We start from the raw sequence: 21534 nt of genomic DNA, 5'->3' as shown, positions 1-21534 counted from the left end.
ACTGTTATCCAATTAGGACAGGTACGACTTCTCCCTTTATTCAAGACTTAATTTTATTTCCAAATATGATGGGGATCTATGATGAGAAAGAAGGAAAAATATTTTTTTTACGGCCTTTGTTTGGAATTCGTGATCGTAAAGTTTAAAGATCACTTAGAAAATCTTTCAAATTTGAAGTATAGCTTTCTTATGGTGCAGCGGTGGTTTCATAAATTATCATCAGCGCGTATAAAAGTTTCTCAACAGGCGGCTTATAAGTGCTGGGTAAAAATACACGTACTAACAGAAATTAACGTCGAGATATTCCGATTAATGGCAAGCCTTTGTTGCTTATTGAGCTATTTCAAAGCAGACATTCAAAGGTGAACTATTTCAAAGGTGAACTGTTTCAAAGGTGACAGAAGATGATTTACATTTTATTTTAGTAAAGTGAAACCCAAGAACTAAAAAGCAAAATTGTAGAAGTTCTCTGTGGAGTGTTTGGAAGCAAAGCTGTACATTCTAATATGGCGTAAACATGATTTTCATGTAGATGTTATTAAAATGATGTCTTCCACACAGGATGTTTGTGCAATAATATAATGCAAGAAAAATTTGTCATTTTTTCACTTATATTTGGCGTAGCTATGAGTCTATATCTGATATAGTATTTGCGCAATAAAGTAATAAAAGATATCGTTCCATTGAGAGATAGATCGCATTTTTACAAGTTAGCCTAGACTGGGTGATGTCTGCCGTATACCCAGTATGCTGAGGTCTGCCGTATGCACTGGGTATACGGTTGAGGGTATCTGAGATAGAATTTTAGAGATAGCTTGTTTATTCATGGACATAGCGCTTCAAAGAGTTGTTCAAGCTATAGACTCTAAAAATTCTGGAGTCGAGGATTAGTTTGCCCATAAATTTAATAATTCTACCAGAGTAACGACCATAAATACCCATTAAGAAACTTTTTGATATTCTAAGCTATCAAAGATCCTAATTTAAGATTAAAATTTAATCTCTTCTACAAGATCTAATCTACATTTGTTGATCAATAGAGTAAGGCAAGAATTTCTGGAATTCATCCTGAGATGCTTTCCAGACCACAGCTGAAACAGGACTTTCTTTGAAAATGCTATTTCAGCAAAATATACCATCAGGGTTCATCTCCATGCCCATTCATAAGAAAACATTTCAACTCATATTGTACTTCTTAGTCTTACACACATCGAAAATTGACATATAACTTTAATTACGTCAAATTAACTGAAGACATACTTTAATTGCATTTCATAATTTCTGTATCTATTTGATGTAGAATATCAAAAAATGATAAATATATGTAAAAACTCAATGTTTCTTTACAAGCGAAAACGTTTTCGTTTAAATGTATGCTGTTGTTGCATTAACAAGCTCAAAATATGATGATGAGCAATGGTTTTTAAGATTGCTATCTTAGAAAGAGAAAATTATGTCAGAAATTCCAATTTTAAGAAAATCTAAGCTTTTCATGATTCCTGAAATAGGAAAAAATTCCAATAAGAAATATAACACCTTCTCTAATGATGAACTCATAGACGTTTTGCCATTTCCTACTTGTTCGCACATATGATCTTATATCAGTTAGATTATTACAAGTGTTATATCTAGAGTGTCAGTTAGCTGTATTTCTGGAGATTTTCGTCTAGTTTTAAAACTATAATATGAAAAATAATACTCATTCTTAATCTTTACATATTCAAGCTTATACAGAATTTCAAATTCCTTATACTACTGCTAATTTTAATGATTTTGATAGCATAATAATAAGTTCCTGAATGACGGAAGATAGTTTTCAGTTCTTTACATTAAAACTTTTAAACACATTTGGCTTAAAAACAATACTTACAAAGCTTAACGGCTAACATCTGCATTTCCAAGCCATCGAAATATTGCTTCTCATTTCTTTAATCTTTGGTGGCATTACCTGGATCAAATAAAATCATAATTAATAAAAAAGTAGTTAAAGTCACAGTAAATTTAATTTAGTATTTTATGTCTTATCATTAACAAACGATTAACTATCTAGAAGTATCATTAACAGACTACATCAACTATCGTTAACAGGCTATCAACTATCTAGAAGTGATTCTGCTTTCAATCTGCAGATTTGGAGACAAAAATCAAATAGCGCTAGAAAATATAGCGCTAATTGCCATAGGAAATGGCAAAACGTCTATATACTACAAATACTTCAAATGGATACTGATTTTAGTCCAAATAGAGCTAGACACTGCATATACACAGATTGACGTCAGTCTTAATCCCTTAAGCTCAGTATTTTGTTAAAAATAGCTGGCTTTATTGTACTATAAAGCATTCTATATATCTTAATAAAGCTAGAGAGGAAATCCTTGTTTAGTATACAGTCAACAAGGGAGGAAAATGTCAAACATGATTTATTTACTGCGACTCATGTAAATGGATCACACTCTTTAGATAAAGCTGTACTTCATTTAACCAAATAAGAGGATGAAATAGGAATAGAAGCTACGAAATAATCCTATAATCCTGGAGAATGATCAAGAAGTATGATCAAAAGGGCTATAATCAAGAATAGAAATTAATCTTATTTAAAAAAAGTCTGAAAGGTTTCAGATTTTAAATTACGTCCAAAGGGGCACTTTTTAACGTTTTGCGTCTTACCTTTATTTATTAAATATCATACATATAAAATCAGTTCAACAGCAATATCGCAAATTAATTTTAAAATGAGCATACCTTTAGAATTTACCATACAGAGTCTCGCGCGCTGGAGATATATATATTTTTTTTTTCATATAATGTTGTCATTGCTCGCTTTTAAATCGTTTAGTTTTTAAAACAAAAATTCGTTGAAATGTTACAAAATTAATGAAATGTTACAAAATCGATAATAAAAAAAAATTTCAAATTCAAATTAGGGGCTCCACATGCCCATATTCTATGGAAGGTTACCTTATTCAAATTTTGATTGCTCTAGTTACCATTGTTTTATCACAATGCGAGAAACGTAGACACATTTATGCAGCTTCTTCATTATTTAATTTCTTTAAATATAAGACAGGGAGATAATATTTGGTAGCAACAATTTGGGAAGTGAAACAACGCTTATCGTGAATCGACGCAAAATGCCAAAACGAAATTAATAGTCCTTCTGGGCAAATTGCCTCTTTGGACTAAAAATAAACAAATGTGTGCTTGTTTATCTTGCAAATAATTTTACGTTTGATTCAACATAAGTACAATGAAATCAAGAACAGGTGATTGTTTTTCCCGTAACAAATAACTTATGATGGCATTTTTCTCCCTTATGTACTTATGCATTAGTGAAATATTAGGACATGCTTGCTTTAATCATACATTTTATAGAGGTATAAAAAACAACTGATTTCTTCTTTTAGTAAAAAAGTACTTCATGATGGCATTTTCCGTTTTATATAATCATATAAGATTTAAACGCTAGATAATACTTACCTTAATTATACATTTGATATAAATTGGCTTCTTTCAAGAAAATAATTATTTGCTACTTATTACATAGGTTAACCATTTAGGCAGATAGCCCTCGTATGCTTTGCCATATTCAAAAATTTAACATATTAGATAGGCTATACTCTAAAGTTTTACTCTAATTATAGTTTAAATTTATGAGCTATTCTATTCGACGTAGTTTAATTGTTTCTTAGGTACCAAAATGGTACATTTATAATTAAAATACGGAGTTATAAAATAGATCTAGATGGATTAGATTGTTCAAATTGTCATTAAATTCACTACTCTGAAAATGAGAAATAAACAATGAAGTAAAAAAATAAAAGCAGAAAAACAAATTTGCCATCAAGGTCATTTTTGTTAAAGTAAGATTTACTGCAGATAAAAAACATAAAAACATAAAATAAATTTATCAAGAAAACATAGTTATACTCAATTAAAATTATTTTTTCTCATTTTAGAATTCTGAATTCTCAATTAATTCTGTTATACTGCTATACCTTTTCTGAAGCTGATGTGGTTTACTATAAAAGGTATGCAATAAACCCTATTACAGTGCTTAAATTAGTTAGTGCCACTGTAAAATATTTTAAGATGTTCAAAATAGAGCTTCACTGTCTTAAAGTTTTATGAAGATTACCAGTGAGGATGAGAATGCAGGAAATCTTGAAATCTCAGATTTATGTACCAAAAAAAAGGAATAAAAATGAAAGGATGGGACAGATATTTTATATTGAGTATAAGAGCAAAGTTACAATTTTGAGGCTGGAGAGTGCAGTCAAATTTTCCTGTACAGATTTCAGTTTAATACCTGAAACAAATTGAAGCTATATAATTAAGTCTATTAGATTAATAATTAATCATCAGAAGTCCAAGTTCCGGATTATATAACCACATCTTTAAAGCAAGCTGTTCGAAATAATGATAGCCGCTCTGATCGTCTTCGCTTAACTGGTTGGGCCCAGGCTCAATCCTGGAGAATGCTTGAATGTTTGGAAGTATATAATGTCTGTGCGGCCGGGGGGCTTTTAAAATAGTGAGCCAGAAGTCCTTTGAAGTGTTTGATGTTAGGGAAAGAAAGGTGGAAATCTCCGTGTTCATCTGGCTGAGACATTCTCTTTCGAAATTAGGATGGGAAAGAAGCATTCTGGCGGATGTAGAATCGGTCTCTCCCGAAGTGCACCTTGCACGACATTTTCAGTGATGAAACGGTTAAATAGCCGACGGATATTGACCATGCCCAACAAATATATTACATTCTAAGCTTAAAGCTCTTTGGAACAACAATAGCAGAAAATAGCTTTAAAATATGATGGGAAGAAAACGCCCTATGTTTTTCATAGTAAATTAACTTGTATACTTCTTTAATAAATATAAGACTGTGTTTGTCTAAAACAGTTTTTTTATTCTTTTAATTGGATCTCTTGCGCATGAAGTTTCTTTAAAATATTTTCTGAAAATGAAGTGACAATACTATCTGTTTTGTTACAGCTGGAAATTCGAGTAGCTAAAATAATAATTTACGATTTCATGGAAACATACGGTATATCAGCAGTTTATAATAGAAAAATTTAAAGTTCATTAAAGAAAACAAACGTTTTGCATTGCTAATATGTATGTTACCGCGATATGCTTCACTTGAAAATTCTGACACAATTCCTATTATTCCAAGTTCTTAGACCTTGAAATAAAGAAACTTTTTTTAAAACTATAGAGAACTTTCACCGTGGAAGAATGCATTAATGGTGAACTTTCGGATATGCACCTCGTTTACTGGACTACTCTAATGATGTTCACTTCAATAACAGAGCAACTATTGAATTGTATGCAAAGCGATTAGACACTCAGCTGACATTAAGTCTTATCAAATTGATCAGTGAGACAAGTGATGTCTGGGTAGTTGTGGTTAAGTACTTGTGGTACAAGCGCAAAGTATCGTAATATTATATTGTTACGAAAAGTCCAGCTGCGGAAAGATAGCTTCCCCACAAGGCGGGTTTAGGGTTGCCAGAAAATGGCAAGGGAAGGCAAAGTTGCCATATTTGGAAAATCGACCCAGCGAGTAATAGTTTCAGTGTCATCTGAAAAAAAAATTATTATGACATTCTGCTTAAGGAATTACAAAGCACCTGCACCTATCAACAAGTATCTATCAGCACTAAAATTATTTTCAATAAATTTAAAGCACTTCATAAAAGACTTAAAATCCTTCACAACAAATTTAATAACATGTTTGCAAACCTCTATGCACTTCCTAAGTTTGATAAAACCCCAGTCAAGTTCAGATATATTGCCAACAGTACCAGAAGTTATTTAAAAGATATAAGATTATCTCTTTGCAGAGAAACTTAAAATCATTCGGGATATTATCAATAATTTTGATTTTCAAGATCAAGATTGCAACTGGATGATTTCAAGCAACAAGCAAATTCTTAAGACTTTAAATTCACTTAAAATGGAACATACACAATGCTACGATTTTGAGAACCTTTATACTACTTTACTGCTAGAAGAAATTCATAGTAGCTTGCTTACTCTCCCTAATTTATTTCCACAGTTAACTACAATAATATCTACTGAAGACTGGGAACTTTTTCTTACAAGTGTACTTTAACAATTATATTCAATTCAATAACAACATCTTAAGACAGTACAAGGTATACCTATGGGCGGGAACATTTCAACTGCAATCTGTGAACTCTTCCTATTTACCCAAGAATTTAAATTTGTACGTTTACTTAAAATTGAAGATAACAGTATTTCCAACACATTTTTCGTTATATAGATGATGTTATATAGATGATATTACCTTTAACAACTTCAACAAAATAGAGAACGCAAATATTTATCCAACTTGCCTCAAGCTTAAGCTTAATACCACTATTACTGTTTAAAATGATGCAGTTTACTTTGATTTGCATATTCTAGATTACAATCATATTAAAATTTTCGACAAACACAGAGATTTCAACTTTCCTACAATTAAATTAACTAACTGGAATTCTAATATTTCTAAAAGAGTCGTTATCAATACAATTAATGCATAACTTCTTAGAATTAAAAGATGCTGTAATAATACAAAACACCTCCAAAAAGAAGTACTCTACTTTGTTAAAATCTTACAAAGCAATCTTATTCCAAAAATAGTCATTAAAAATTCCTTAAAAAAGCTGGCATTTACCTATTTTTTTTAGATTATTTAAATTAGAAAATGAAATTTTTTTCTTAAATCCCGAAGGAAGGTGATTGATGGATGGCTAATTCAGATGATCTATTGTAAAAATGTAAAGTTAATTCCTCTTGCCACTTCAATTTTACTCTCCACGTTTGACTCAGAAATTCAAATTATATTCTTAAATAAATTACTAAACCTTTTTCTAGCCATTTCTTTTCCTTTATTGATTTTAAGGGCCAATTTCGTTTCAAGTAGTTTGCAAGCCCTCTAGCTTGAAGAATTACGACTTTAATTAACAAAATACTCTATTTTTTCCAATTTCAACTGCTTTCTAGACAGTTTTACCAATTTTTAGAGCTAGTCATTTTGTATTCACCTTCTAACTACTTTCTAGAATTTACTTCGAGCAAGACGCCATTTTGATCAAATACCACCATCTTCGGCGATCAACAGCAACCCACAATTTTTTAGTCAGGTTTTACCCCCACCACTTAGCTGATAGCTTTTCAAAGAAGAAGTCATAGATACAGGTATGCTTAAGATTTTTTCTTTCCCTTGTTTTAATTTTAGTCATAGCAAGACCCAATTTGATGCGCTTTATTGTTTAAATTTAAAACGTTTTTATTCCTTCTTTTACAAAGTTTTAAATCTTCAAGCTAAGTAGGTACTCCCTTAAAATAATGTACATGATGACTAATAGCAATTCGCTATTTATTTTATTCTGTACATTTGCTTTACCAGGCGAGATTTTATAGTTCTTATTTCACCATTAATGTGTTTCAACAGCGTCGGGAAATGAAATAGAAAAATTGAGACTTAAGTTATATTAATTATTCTTGTCGGTTTAATGCTCAAAAAGTTTTTTCGTGTTCAGTCTCAATTCTTCATGTTTTGACGAAACGCGTTATGAAATTAGCTGAATTCGAAACTCATTGTGCATTTCTCTTGATAAGTCCGTAATGAGATTCGAATTGGGCTAATTGACCATTTCTTAGTGATTCTTAGTAACTTTGCTTGCGTTTAAAATAATTTTTGTGTTTATTTTAAAATATTTTAGGATTAAACTTTCATCAACATTTTTTAACTTTTAATTTGATTTGAGTTTTACATTCACTTTTTATTTGTCCTTTTTCTTGTTAAATATTTCATACGTCTTGTATTTAAACTTTTTGTAATATAAATTATTTTTACATAGTGTTAAAAAATTTTACCCGGGAACCACAGTATGAGAGTTGCTTTTAAGCAATAGCATGAAGAATTTTCTTTTTACCTTGTTTTCAAATTTTTCAGCTCAATGCGCAAAATTCTTGACCGCACAGGTCTTTTTTTTTTTTTTTTCTTCGTATATTCCTTTGTATATATATGATTTAAGTCAATTCCTACTTAGATCAACAACAACAAACAAACAAATAAATGAATATATAAATAAATAAATAAAATAAGAAATACAAAGACTTTTTTAAATACAAAAAAATTTAATATGTGAAAAAAAAACTGTATTAACTTCAAGTGTCATCCACTACAAGTTTAAAAAAATGTATTTGAACTTGGGTAGATGAATACAGAGTATTTTATTTACCTGCAGCGCTCCTAGAAGCACCAAAGTTCGATAGCCGGAACACAAACTGAAATTTCGCCGGTTAATCGCGGCAAATAAAGCAAGTTGGAGTAGGAGTCTATTCCAGCTCCCGCGCCATGAGAGTATTTTATTAACGATTACAAATTAATTAATTAATAATTAATTAAATAAAACATTTTTAAAGTCAATTCCTACTTAGGTCAACAAAGAAAAAAATTTTAAAATACAAAACAAAATAAATAAGCAAATAAATAAAATAAAAACACATTTTTTTTAAAATTAAAATTTAAAAAGAAATTTAATATGTGAAAAATTGTATTAACATCCAGTGTCATCCACTAAACGTTTAAAAAAGGGTATTTAAACATGAGTGGATGAATAAAAAGTATTTTATTAACGACTGGAAATTTGAATAAGATATAGGGAGAGTGTGAGCTAATAGGAGGAATTTAAAAAACACACGACTTATCTTATTTCATAATATCTGTAGGATAGCTATTGTATTAGCTATCTTACGATAGCTATTTATATACACTTAGAATAGAAAAAACTTTTAAGCATATATTACCTTCTTCTTCAGTGCCAGAAATTGTCAGCTAAGCCAAGAAAGGAAAAATGAACACTTCTTCCTGCTTTATTTTTTTTCGCATGAACATAATGTTCTTCACATTTTGTTTTTAATAAGAAATTCGAGTATTTAATGGACTTAGTTTTTTCTATACCGATACAATTTTTATGCAGTCTTTTCATATCTTTACAGACAGTAACTTTCTGTAAATTATGAACGAAGTAAAATTTTTTCTCATCTTATTTTCCCATTTCTAATTTAAAATGGTCCATGAGTTTGCATAACTCTATCCATGATTTTTGTTATCTCCCACAAAATGTTTACCTCCAGGTCTTAATAAAGTATTCCAAAGTTTAATTTTTGGGAATTTATAGTCCTTTTAGCAGTCTGACTTAATATACAATTATAAAAGGAAGATCATAATGAATCTCGATTTAAAAATGTATAGTGTTAAGGAGATACGAATTAATCTTTTATCACTGATGTTAAATGTTTTAAGACTTCTTCATTCATTAAAAACTTTCACGTTAATTAGTGGTTATAATTAGAATCCTAGCTTTCGCAGAAAATTTAAACCCCATCTCATTTCTCTTACATTTTATTCATTAGATAGTGCTTTTCTACAACACCATCTAATGAATAAAATATATAAGAGAATTTTTTTTAACATCCTACAGTGAAGTTTTTTTTGGCAGAATGATCGCTGCCTATGAAAGTTTCGCAGTACATTTTTACTATTAAAATCTGTACGCGTCTGTTTGTTTGTAACACCATCTCCTATGGAACGGCCGAGGAGTTGAATTTGGAGAAAGGTACCTTGTTGCAAAATTATGTGGAAAGCTATTTCGAACATTCTCATGGTCGTACGACTTTAATCAGCAGAGATATGAATTAAAAACTCTAAAAATGCTAATTCTCGCACTCATTTTTCCGAATGTCAACAGTCTCGCACGCTGTAGATAAAAATGCTTTATTTCGAAAAGTGTTGCCACTGATCGCTTTTAATTCGTAGTGTACGTTGATAAAAAATTTTAAGTTTATTACCTTAATATCTAGTTTAAATGTCTATTTAAAAGTTTTATATTCAACTCTTTCATAAACTACGTATAAATTAATCTACCCAAGGCTTCTCGATCAGTTCTTTTGGGTAAGTATTATAATAATTTGTTTAATCATATATAACGTTGCGCGCCTCTAACTAGCACGCAACCAAGAGGTGACTGTGAAAGCTTGTATAAACCACAGAGTCTTATAAAGGGTTTAAGTCCCTTTTTATTCAACGTACTAAATTACAATTGCGTCCTCTTGACGCTTACAAACTGTGCCAACTAGGCAGTCAAATAAAAATAAAAACCTGAAAAGAAAGTAAAGACAATATTCTAACTACGAGGCTCTCTAAAATAACTAACTCACCGCGTTTTACAAATACCGCAGCTAATTCAGCAGACTTGAAGCTCACTGGAACAATTGCAACTACTTCCCGCCAAGCACATAGGCCGCAACGCGGGGTTCTTTAATTCTCGATTTCTACCTCCGCGCTCGCGAAGTAAGAATAACTCTCTCACCGAACTTGTTTCCTTCTATTTAAATCATACTACTTCCGCTGATAATTTGAATGCTTGCGCGTTCTACTCAAATTTACATATTCTGGCATTGGCAGTTCCAGGGGAAAGTAAGGCTTGGCAGGAAAGATAGTTTAAACTTAAAATAAATGTTAGTTAAAATAAATATAAACCCTACATTTGCCGCTGCCAGAATTTGGAAAACTTGGAAGCAGGTCCTACAAACGACCTGATGTAAGTTTATCTAATTCTGAACTAACTGGCGAAAGCCTCGTTTACACAAAAAAAATCTTATATAACAATTATATATTAATATTCTGTTACTCTTTACAAAGCTTTCTTCTTACAGCAACTTTTCCTGGACTTCATCAATCAATCTTGGTCTTTCCTTCCAGCATCTGGAAGGAATAAGTATCAGTATCTTTCTACATACATTATAATTTACACTTTCTTGACACAATAAATTTTTGTTTTTAACGATTCGTTTTTCTTAGTTATTGCTTACTTCACATTCATTCAATTTTTCAAGCATTAATTTAACTTTACCCTGGCTCTCCACCGTGTGTGGTGTCAAACGGGAATATTCGTGTTTTAGTCTTACAACACTTCCCCTAACCACCATGATTTGTTAGAATTCAACAACCAAACAGACACACCTTACTCGACATTCTACAACTCAATGAGCTACTTTAATATTCTTAAAAATTCAAATGTAGGTGGAGAACCCTACAAAACACATTCATTCTAGCTTCCCCCTCATTCATCTTTAAACATGCAGGCTTTCGCTCTAAAGCATGACTTAACAGTTTAATACTTAAATTTTGACTTCATTGCTTTTAAGCATTCACTTTTAGCATCTACAATTTTATGCTTCTAGACTAAATTCTACTTTTACATAACATGCAAGTATTTACATACATTTACAAAAGTTTAATACATATGGTTTTTACAATTTACCATAAAATGAATAAGAGAAAATAAATTTTTACTTTACTCATTCTTCGCCAAGCTGGCGGTACTGGAACTAAAATTCTTATTAGTACAAGAATACGAAGTTATTTTTATCTCCGGCCAAATTTTGGCTTTAACATAACAGAATTAGTCTTTCGACCAACAGAAAATGCTTGTTTTTAGCTTTTACACTTAAAGAAAATAATACTTTTGCCTTAGCTAAATAAAGTAAAACAAAACTAAGTCTCAACCGAGACATATTGACTTTCGTCAAAGCATAGAACTTCGTACTTATGCATAACATTTCGGAACAAAAGAGAAAAAAAATTATAGAAGGTTTTAACTTATCTTTGAGTTTTCGATGCTTGAAACTCCGTCATCCGTTTTTGACAAAATTGATCCCAAGTTAGAGGTGTCATGGATGTCAATCTTCTCCTTGTTGATCTCCGCGTGTCGTCCCCGTTGATCTTTCTTTTGCGTCCTCTACATGCTGGCCTCTTGACGGAGTAATCGTCTGGTTGTTGGCTTTTGCGTTTCTGCCTGGGACGGCTGGTCTTGACGTCCTCGGGTCTGGAGTCCTTGAATTTCTTCTGTTCCTCGTACTTCTGTGCCTCCTGTTGGCGTTTCAGTTTCCGGAACGGCGGCCTTGCTGGCACCTGACTCTGTGGCCGTGTGCGCGTTCTCCTTGATGTGTAATTTCTCCTGCCAGCTTTTGTAGGTGGTGTTTTCGTCTTTGCCACGGTTTCTTTACCCGGTTCATCTGTATTTTTGTTTTTCTTAAACGCCGGAGTTTGAAACTCATTTTTTCTTTTTGATACCGACGTCCGGGTTGTAGAAGTGCTAGGTCTCTCTTCAGTTCTCCGTTTCTTGGGTGGTGCAATAGTTGTTGCAGTCTCTGGCCCTTCTATTTCGTTTAGACTTGAGTCCTGCAAGAAACTTTTAAGGATTTCAAAATCATTTGGATTATAATATTTTTTCACCTGGTCGGGACTTGCTTTACAGATTTCCCCTCTCTCGTTTTTAAGATATAAGACTACTCCTTTGATTTCCTGAATTACATAGGGGGCCTTCAAATTTTGGAGCTAGCTTTGCCATAAAATTGTCTGGGGCACTTGATAAAGAAAATTTCCGTTTCAATACTTTATCCCCAACTTATAATATCATTTATTAACTGACATTGATTGCAGGACCTGACATACGCCGTTACTATTTTGTATAATTGCGGGAAATATACCGCCTCGCGTACCCTTTTTAAAGTCTTTCTGACCCCGAGGTGGCCCGCTGTTTTTTTTTCGTGCAACTCCTTCAAAATGCTTAATCGAAGCGAGGCTGGGATGACTGGCTTATACTCAAGATTTTCGTTTGTTGTTTTCTGCTTCACGGCGTTTTCTATCGTAATATAACTTTTGTCTATTTCTTGCCGTATCCGAAGTTTTAAGCGCCTGATCAATTAGTTTTTGCACGTCCTTTTGTCTACATTCCTGCTCTCTTTGTTGCACAAAGAATAATTTATCTAAAGGCGTAATTAACTTTCTGCCTAAAAATAATTCTGCTGGAGGTTTTCCCGTAGTATCATGATGTGCCGTTCTTAAAGCATAAGCTAATTCATTTATGTAGCCATCCCAGCGCTTGTGATGTGTGCTAACGTAACTGCGAATTATTTTTACAATGTTTTTATTAACTCTTTCTGCTATGTTAGCCTGTGGTCTATACGGAACCATTTTGATATGGCGTATATCAAGTCCATTGCATATGTTTTCAAATATTTGACTAATGAAATGTTTTCCGTTATTGCTAATGACTTTTATCGGTGCACCGTATTTTAAAATGTATCTGTGTAAGAATGCATCTGCGACTGTTTTGGCTGACGCGCGTTTAAGTGGAACAATTTCTATCCATTTTGAAAAATGATCTACTATTACTAAAAGAAAACGATTTTTATTTAACTCGCTCTGGGGGAAGGGACCAAGGAGATCTATGCCTAAAATTTCATTCGGAAATGTAGCGCGAATGCTATTTAAGTACCCGGCCGGGCTGTAATTAATATCATTTATTAACTGACATTGATTGCAGGACCTGACATACGCCGTTACTATTTTGTATAATTGCGGGAAATATACCGCCTCGCGTACCCTTTTTAAAGTCTTTCTGACCCCGAGGTGGCCCGCTGTTTTTTTTTCGTGCAACTCCTTCAAAATGCTTAATCGAAGCGAGGCTGGGATGACTGGCTTATACTCAAGATTTTCGTTTGTTGTTTTCGTATAGAATAATAAATTATCTATTATTTCATAGTTTTTTGCTCTATTTCTTATCGCATCGATATCTGTGTGCTCAAAGCTTTCGGGGTCTTTAAAATAAGCATAGATATTTCCAAATTCAGGATCAGCTTTCAGTTCAGTAATAACCGTATTTCTAGAATCTAAAATTTTTGAAGTCAACACAGCGCATTTAAGTTCATTACCTTCATCGTCCAGTATTATACGAGAAAGTGCGTCAGCTACATTGTTTTCCTTACCCGGTTTATATTTTATTGTGATATTATATTCTTGGAGTTTTAAAGCCCATCTTATTAACCTGGGCGTTAGGTTTTTTCCCGAGTAAAGTCTACCAACAGCCGCAAGATCCGAAAAGACTGTTACTGGCGATTTGCCGAAATAAAATCGAAATTTGTGTACAGCCATTAATACGGCTAATGTTTCTCTTTCTGTAGCTGTATAATTCCTTTGTGTTTGATTCAATGTTTTACTAAAAAATGCCAGCGGATGGTTATTTTGCATAAGAACCGCACCCACCGCATAGTCTGATGCATCTGCCGCAATTTCAAGGTTTTCAGGCAATTTCAAGGTTTTCCCCCCTCAGGGAATTTTAAAACAGGGGCATTAATAAGCGCTTCTTTTAATCTTTCAAAAGCCGTGTTAGCTTCCGCTGTCTACGTAAATTTACTCTTTTTTCTTTTGATTACTAAGAGTGGTTCAACAATATTAGCGAAATCTTTTATGAAAGATCGATAGTAAGAACATAGTCCAAGGAAAGACGAAAGTTTCTTGGTGGTGTTGGGCGGTGGGAAATTCTTAATAGCTTTTATTTTTGAATCTTGCGTTTCTATACCCTTTTGCGAAATTTTATAACCGAGATATTTAAGTTCTTTAGTTGCGAACTTGCATTTTGAGGCGTTAATTGTAAGACCGGCCTCTTTTAATAATTTAAAACTTGTTCGAGGTCATTAACGTGTTGTTCCAACGTACTACTCGTTATAATTATATCATCTAGATAAATTAAAGTTGATTTTCCTAGGACAGGCTTTAGAACAATGTCCATAGCTCTCTGGAATGTTGATGGGGCCCCACACAACCCAAAAGGCATGCGTAAAAATGCATAAGTGCCCGATTTTGTTATAAACGCGGTTTTATGTATATCTTCGGGTCTCATAGCTATTTGATAGTAGCCAGACGTTAAGTCCAAAGTAGACATATATCTTGTCGATTTGATCTGTCTAATGATCTCGTCTATAACCGGCAAAGGGTAAACTGGGAATTTAGTTATGCTATGTAGTTTTCTATAATCGATAGCAAACCTCCAAGCCCTTTTATCCGAAGGAGGAAACTCGTTTTTTTTCCTACATAATACGACTGGACTCGCGTATTCACTATTTATGGGCGTTATTATTTTATTCTTTAACATCTCCTGAATATGTTCTTCGATGATTACGTCTTTTTGTTTGTCATAGCGGTAAGGTTTAGTCCTACAAGGTTTTTCGGCATTTAGTTGAATCTTGTGAGTCACGATCTGACAGTTTCCCGGTTTTTCTGAAAACAAATGAGAAAAATTATTCTCCACTTGCTGTATTGCTTTACTTTCCTGGTCATTCAAATGGCTAAGGTCCAATTCAGGTGTCTCCACCGGTTCCACCACCCTCTGGTCCATCTCCAGCACCACGGAACTATCTTGAAAATTTAATTTGGCCCTCGCGGCCCTTAAAAAGTCCATACCTAAAATAAGAGAGTGTTGGAGGTGTTTCACCACAAAAATTAATACTTTGAGATTTTCCTCTTTTACCTGTATGTTTAATGATACTTTCAAGATGCAGTGACATGTTTTTCCTTGTGCCGCTATAATTTCCGTATTTCTGGTTTTAAAGAGTCGTATCCTATAAAAATTCTTTTTGAAGAACTTTTCACTCATGAAATTTCCTTCTGCCCCTGTATCGATGAGGGCTTCTACTGGTACATCGCCAACCAGGACTTGTATAATTGGTAGCTGTGAGTTTTTTACGATGACTGTATTTAGATGTCTATTTGAGGGTTTTTCTAAAACTTCCGGGGTCTGGACCCTCCCTTTCACAGGCCCCTCTAGTCGTTTAAAGCTTTCCTTTCAATCTGTGTCTTCTGGGTACGCGGATGCTTATTTTCAAATTTTCTTTTTGGGCCTTGACCTTCGAGTTTCGATGCGTTAGCTTGATATTTCTTTCCCCCATATGAGCGATTTCCATTTCTTGTTTCCTCCTTCCTTCTGGTACTTTGCGAATATGTTTCCCCTCTCGCTCTTTCCGCGATTCTGCGATTTTGAAACTTCACCGCCAATTCGAAAAGTTCCTGCAATGTGGTTGGGTTTCTAATTTCAAAGTAGTCTTGGACAGCGGGTAACAATCTTGGTAATATTATTTCAATAATCTCCGCATCAGGTTTCTTGCCATACAGCATATCCGTTAGCTTGATTTTTCGTAAAATAAAGTCCGTCAATTGTGCTGTATCCCGTTGATAGAAACTATATAGCTCGGCTTCCAGCCGTGCGCGATCTTTCACTAAGGGGAAGGCCTTTACTAACGATTTTTTGAAATTTTCAAATGTATACGTCGGGCTTCCAAATTCACCTAGTAGAAATTTTCCTATATTTTTCCACCATAGCGCGGCCTGTCCTCTTAGTGCTGATGTGGCGATGGCGACTTTTTGTCTTTCAGGCACAGGGTAGAGCTGAAAGTGGTTTTCTATACCTTCTAAAAATACGGACACCGAATTTTTTCCGTCGAAATAGACGTTTGGCTTGATTGATGCTCTCAAAGTCTGGACCAGGTATCCAAATCCTTCTAACTGAGTTGTCATTTCTTGGTGTTGTCCAGCGGCTTCCATCCAGTTTTCGGCCATTTCAGTTCGATAAGTGTTCGGGCGCCAATATAACGTTGCGCGCCTCTAACTAGCACGCAACCAAGAGGTGACTGTGAAAGCTTGTATAAACCACAGAGTCTTATAAAGGGTTTAAGTCCCTTTTTATTCAACGTACTAAATTACAATTGCGTCCTCTTGACGCTTACAAACTGTGCCAACTAGGCAGTCAAATAAAAATAAAAACCTGAAAAGAAAGTAAAGACAATATTCTAACTACGAGGCTCTCTAAAATAACTAACTCACCGCGTTTTACAAATACCGCAGCTAATTCAGCAGACTTGAAGCTCACTGGAACAATTGCAACTACTTCCCGCCAAGCACATAGGCCGCAACGCGGGGTTCTTTAATTCTCGATTTCTACCTCCGCGCTCGCGAAGTAAGAATAACTCTCTCACCGAACTTGTTTCCTTCTATTTAAATCATACTACTTCCGCTGATAATTTGAATGCTTGCGCGTTCTACTCAAATTTACATATTCTGGCATTGGCAGTTCCAGGGGAAAGTAAGGCTTGACAGGAAAGATAGTTTAAACTTAAAATAAATGTTAGTTAAAATAAATATAAACCCTACACATATATTAGCAATTATATTTAACAGCCTGAGCGCTTCCGCTGCCCAAAATAGTCTAAACTCTATACAGGGTGTTTTAGCAAATCGGTTGCAAACGTTCAGGAGAGACAGAGTACACCCAGACGATAGAAAAACACATAGCAATTGCATGGTTGGAAACGGTTTCCTGGCTCTGTAGTGACGACACAAAACACAAGAAAGGACACGAATAGGATGAGAATATATATTTTTATGCTGAATACAATGAAAACCAAGAAAGAAGAATAAAAACAGACGTTCATTATCAAAAAAAGTATTCGAAATTTCATTCGAAACGTATCCTCAATATGGGATCGGCAAGGGTGGTCTGGTCCATTTGCCAGCAAGATCGCCAGATCTCACTTGTATTAGCTACTTCCTCTGGAAGAGGGGTAGGTCAAGACATTGGTGTAGGAAACCTCCGTTAGAAGTGCTGAGGAACTTGTTGTAGGCATTTTGGAAGCTGCTGGGGAAGTCCGGGACATGCCAGATATTTTTCAGAACATAAGATCTTCTATGATGCCGGAGATGGGAAGTCTGCATTCAGGTTCCGTGGTCGTAGTTTCGAACACCTTCTTTGATGACGATCGTTGTCTAATTTTGTGGTTATTTCTTGATTTCTGTTACACTAAGCATAATAAATATGTTTCCTCATAATGTTTATGTTCTTCGTTATCTGGTTTTGTGTTTTGTGTTGTCACTACCGCGTCAAGAAAGCATTCTCGACTTTGCATTGGTATGTGATTTTCCATTTTCTAGGTGTACTCTGTCTTTCCTGAAAGTTTGTACACGATTTGCTGAAGCACCTTCTATATCTATAGTTTTCATAGTTTGGGAATACACATTAATTCTCTGTTGAAAAATTTCTGTTTCTGTTGTATTCATGCAAACATTCTCGAAATCGTGACTTTGAAAGTATAGTTAAATTAAAGATTGCAATTAAAGATTATCTGAAATGCAAATAGAAACTTGAGGAGCAACAGATAGCTTAATGAAGAATACTAATGAAGACGACTGACATCTTTGTGGCGGTCATCATTCACGAAACAGATTTAAAAAGAAATTGAGCCGAGATTTATATTTTTAATTTCTTTCAACTTTCTGGTTAATGAAACACATATAATAGGATTTATCATGAAAAATATTTCTTTAATATATAAATATAATAAATATAAATAGTTTACACTTTCTGTAATCTACGAAGAAGGTTTTAGAAATACCTTTTCCGTGAGGCTATTAAAAATGTGTAGTCTTCCCTGAAATAGGAAAAATTGCTTTCATAAGATTTTAACGTATTTTCTAAACCCCAGTCATGAAACAAATCTGAGAGAGCAATGTTTAGTTAATCCTTAAAAAATGAAAATCGCCTCATTAGAGAAGAGTATAAATATCCGGAGTGTTATTAGCCGAGAAACTTGCAACTTAAGCCTAACAACGTCTTATTTCATAGTTAGCGTCTTCTCCTCCCCCGCACACATAAGCAAAGTATTTTATTTCATTTTAGGCTTTGGTTCTAAAGAATAAGGAAAATAATTAATTTTTTTATATTGTATAATTCTTAAATATCCTTTCTGTTTTAAGGTATAATGAAATCTAGGTTTAGTAAATAATAACCAAAGCACGAAGCGCATTAGCAGATTTGATTTTTTATATCATTACGCTGGTTTGCCTCACTAAGATTGTAACTATAATGGATTCTTTTTCACTGTAATTTAGCATTCTGTGAACTCAAATTTCATCGAAAATATTTGGTCATTAAAATTCGCTATTGCTAGTCTAAATTAAATCTTTTAAGTTTAGTTTGTAATCACATGTAATTCTTTTAAATTTTAAGACAAGTGAACTGAAGTGAGATGCATGAGGTATCTTAATTTATATGACTATCACACAAACATTCGAAAATTATTTTGGACTTCATGTTGAATATTTACTGTGCAGCTATGATAAATTGAATATTTTAAATTTCGAATCGAATTTGAGACTAGAAACACTTTCATTAATTTATCACCTTTTTTCGCGTTCAGGAATATTTAAATGTTACGCGCTTTAAACTCAAATATCCATCGTTGTCTTTTCAAACAATCCTTTTAAACCACCATTTATTGCACACTTATATTACTGTTCGCACATTTTTAGACTATTTTCATTGTATTTAGAGAAATATTTTACCTAAAGGTTTTGTATTTTAAATGTTCTGTTTGATATCTCTTACTCTTCACTATCTTTCTACACCGTTAGTTTCCAAGACAGTAAAGTATTTTGTATTATCCGAAGAGGTAGTTTATCCCATTCTACTTGAACATCTCTCCTAAGTCTAAGAAAGGCTGAAGGATTACATTTCGACAATCCGCTTTTTAAAAGTCCAAAAGAGGAAACCTCCATGGGTGATACATATTAGATTTATAACGAATATGAGTGAAGGATATGGCCTTAATATCCGTTTCTTTTTTTTCTGGAAGTTAACAATAGATTTCGACGTGGGACTATTTGCTTTGTCTTGATGCAGTTCTACAGATTGATAGAACTGTGGGTAAAGGGAAGGTATTTCATATTTGAAAACTGTGTATAAAATTTGTTCCTGATGATTTTCTGATTTTTCTACTCTCTTCATTTTTAATTTGCCATAATATGAAAACTAGCAAGAATCATAAACCCTTCAGAAAAAAAAAATTAGATTTCTTGAACTATGTTTTAAAATTTTGTTTCTCCTCTTTTATGATAATAAATGGATCTCTCATTATTGCAGTCTTTCAATACATCCCAAATTCATTTTGAGAATATTTTTTTGTTTATTCCGAATAAATGTTTCTCATAAAGAATTCTACAGCGCGTTCTGCGTTCGGCACTATGTCATGAAGAAAAGCGATGCATAATACATTTTTTCGCCTTTTAAAGATTCAGTTCAGCATTAATCACTTTGTTTACCGTTAACACTGAGTATTTTATTGATTTTGGCTTTTGACTTGCTGGTTTGACCAAGATTTTGTCTTTGATTTGCCGGATTTTATTTTAACATTAAAGATCTTACCGTTGCATTATTCGAAACAATCTGTTTCTTATTTGGATATGTATTTTGAACATTTTTTCCACTCGATGCCAAACTTTGATGTCCCCCCCACCGTTTTTTGTTGACAATATTACCTATCGAAGCTTTATATTTCGGAATAAAATGGCTTTTGCAGCATTTTTAAATAACTCAATACGAATAAGTTTCTTCGCAAAGAACATAAACTTATTTAGCCTTCTTTCCACCCATTACTTATTTAAAAGCACCATTTTTCACGAAACCAAAACTATAAAATAGCAGAAGATAATTTATACTTTTGAAAATATAGCCGCAATGTAAAAGAAAAATTAAGAAGAAGATATTTTTATATAGCAATGCAAAATTGTCTAAGAAACGTAGGACAGGCTCTGTATAATACCGAATTACTATAAATGATATTTCAGATTTCAAAACATTGCGTTCTTAGAATTATTACACATTCAAAAGTAACTACTACATAAAGAGGAACAGAAATTGATAAGCTAGAATAAGGATAAGCTAGAAATGTTCTATGTTTGCCTATTGGTCACACTACATACATTCAAATAGCGTTAGAAGTCAGTGCATATTGTTTGTATTCTTCTGTCAACAACCATCACAACAACTATGATGTTATCCCTGATATTACCAATGATGATGGCGGTGTGTACGTACGCAGTATGTAAGTAAACACAATCCCAAACGTACCTGATAGGCAGGAAGTCATGTAGAGTTAACTCTTTGGAGACCATAACGATCCAGACAGCTTTTCATTCTAACGACTACAACCGCTCCAAACGGTCGAAATTCCAATATTGTTTTCTTACCCCCCTATGGTTATGGTTTGCACTAGCAGGTGCAGTTTGCATAAATGCATTGTATCACTTTATCGCAGACAGCTTGCCCTAAAAGAATTTATTTATAGTTTCTTTTCTTTATTTGTTAGCAGTATAAAGGGTGTCATTTGAAATCTTTACTCTTTTTCGTGCGTTAATGGATGGGGAGGGGAGGAAATTGCTGTGATCGAAAAACCAGTTTGGGTGGTTCGGTATTTTAACATCCAGGTTAGCGAAGGCTTTGTTTTTCCAAGTGTTAAATCAGAAGATCTGGGAGGCATACTACAAAAGGCGTGAATTCTTGCTTAGGTCATGCGATGAGCGGTTCGCACCTATCACATGTGTACTTGTGTAAGGAAAACTCGGTATGTCCCTTTCATTAATGATGCTTTTATTGTAAGTTTAATAGATTTGAAAATACAGCCTTCTGAAATCCGATGAATCATTTATAGTAGCCACCCGAAACACATTATCGGTGGTCACTTTACTATTTAGGCACTTAACCCTTTCGCCGTCCTCTTCTGTCCGCGAAAATTTCTCCCCAGCGGCCCTTTGTTTTTCACAGCGTGTAATGTTGTTTTCTCTGTACACCA

General features: G+C 33.6%; 1 protein-coding gene and 1 long non-coding RNA gene across 4 annotated transcripts in view; one reads left to right on the top strand and one right to left on the bottom strand.

The window, feature by feature from the left end:
- The window catches only part of LOC146998329 (uncharacterized), a 353123-nt gene that overhangs the window by 90199 nt on the left and 241390 nt on the right, over positions 1-21534 (top strand). Inside the window, exons 3-4 of one of the 3 annotated variants that reach the window (XR_015040446.1) lie at positions 3957-4028; positions 7065-7200. The exons of the other annotated variants lie outside the window; for them this stretch is intronic. The gene's annotated coding sequence lies outside the window, so the exon portion shown is untranslated. The remainder of the gene's footprint in view (positions 1-3956; positions 4029-7064; positions 7201-21534) is intronic. 3 annotated transcript variants of the gene reach the window in all.
- The window catches only part of LOC118196637 (uncharacterized), a 189498-nt gene that overhangs the window by 1283 nt on the left and 166681 nt on the right, over positions 1-21534 (bottom strand). Inside the window, exon 4 of the long non-coding RNA XR_004759446.2 lies at positions 1871-1948. This is a non-coding gene — a long non-coding RNA (uncharacterized LOC118196637). The remainder of the gene's footprint in view (positions 1-1870; positions 1949-21534) is intronic.

This window comes from Stegodyphus dumicola, chromosome 3 (genome assembly GCF_044657685.1).
Source record: "Stegodyphus dumicola isolate Sdum_Otavi_A_Nest chromosome 3, ASM4465768v1".
Taxonomy (NCBI): Eukaryota; Metazoa; Arthropoda; class Arachnida; order Araneae; family Eresidae; genus Stegodyphus; species Stegodyphus dumicola.
The sequence above is the reverse complement of the archived record's forward strand: the minus strand, read 5'-3'. Positions and strand labels throughout refer to the sequence as shown.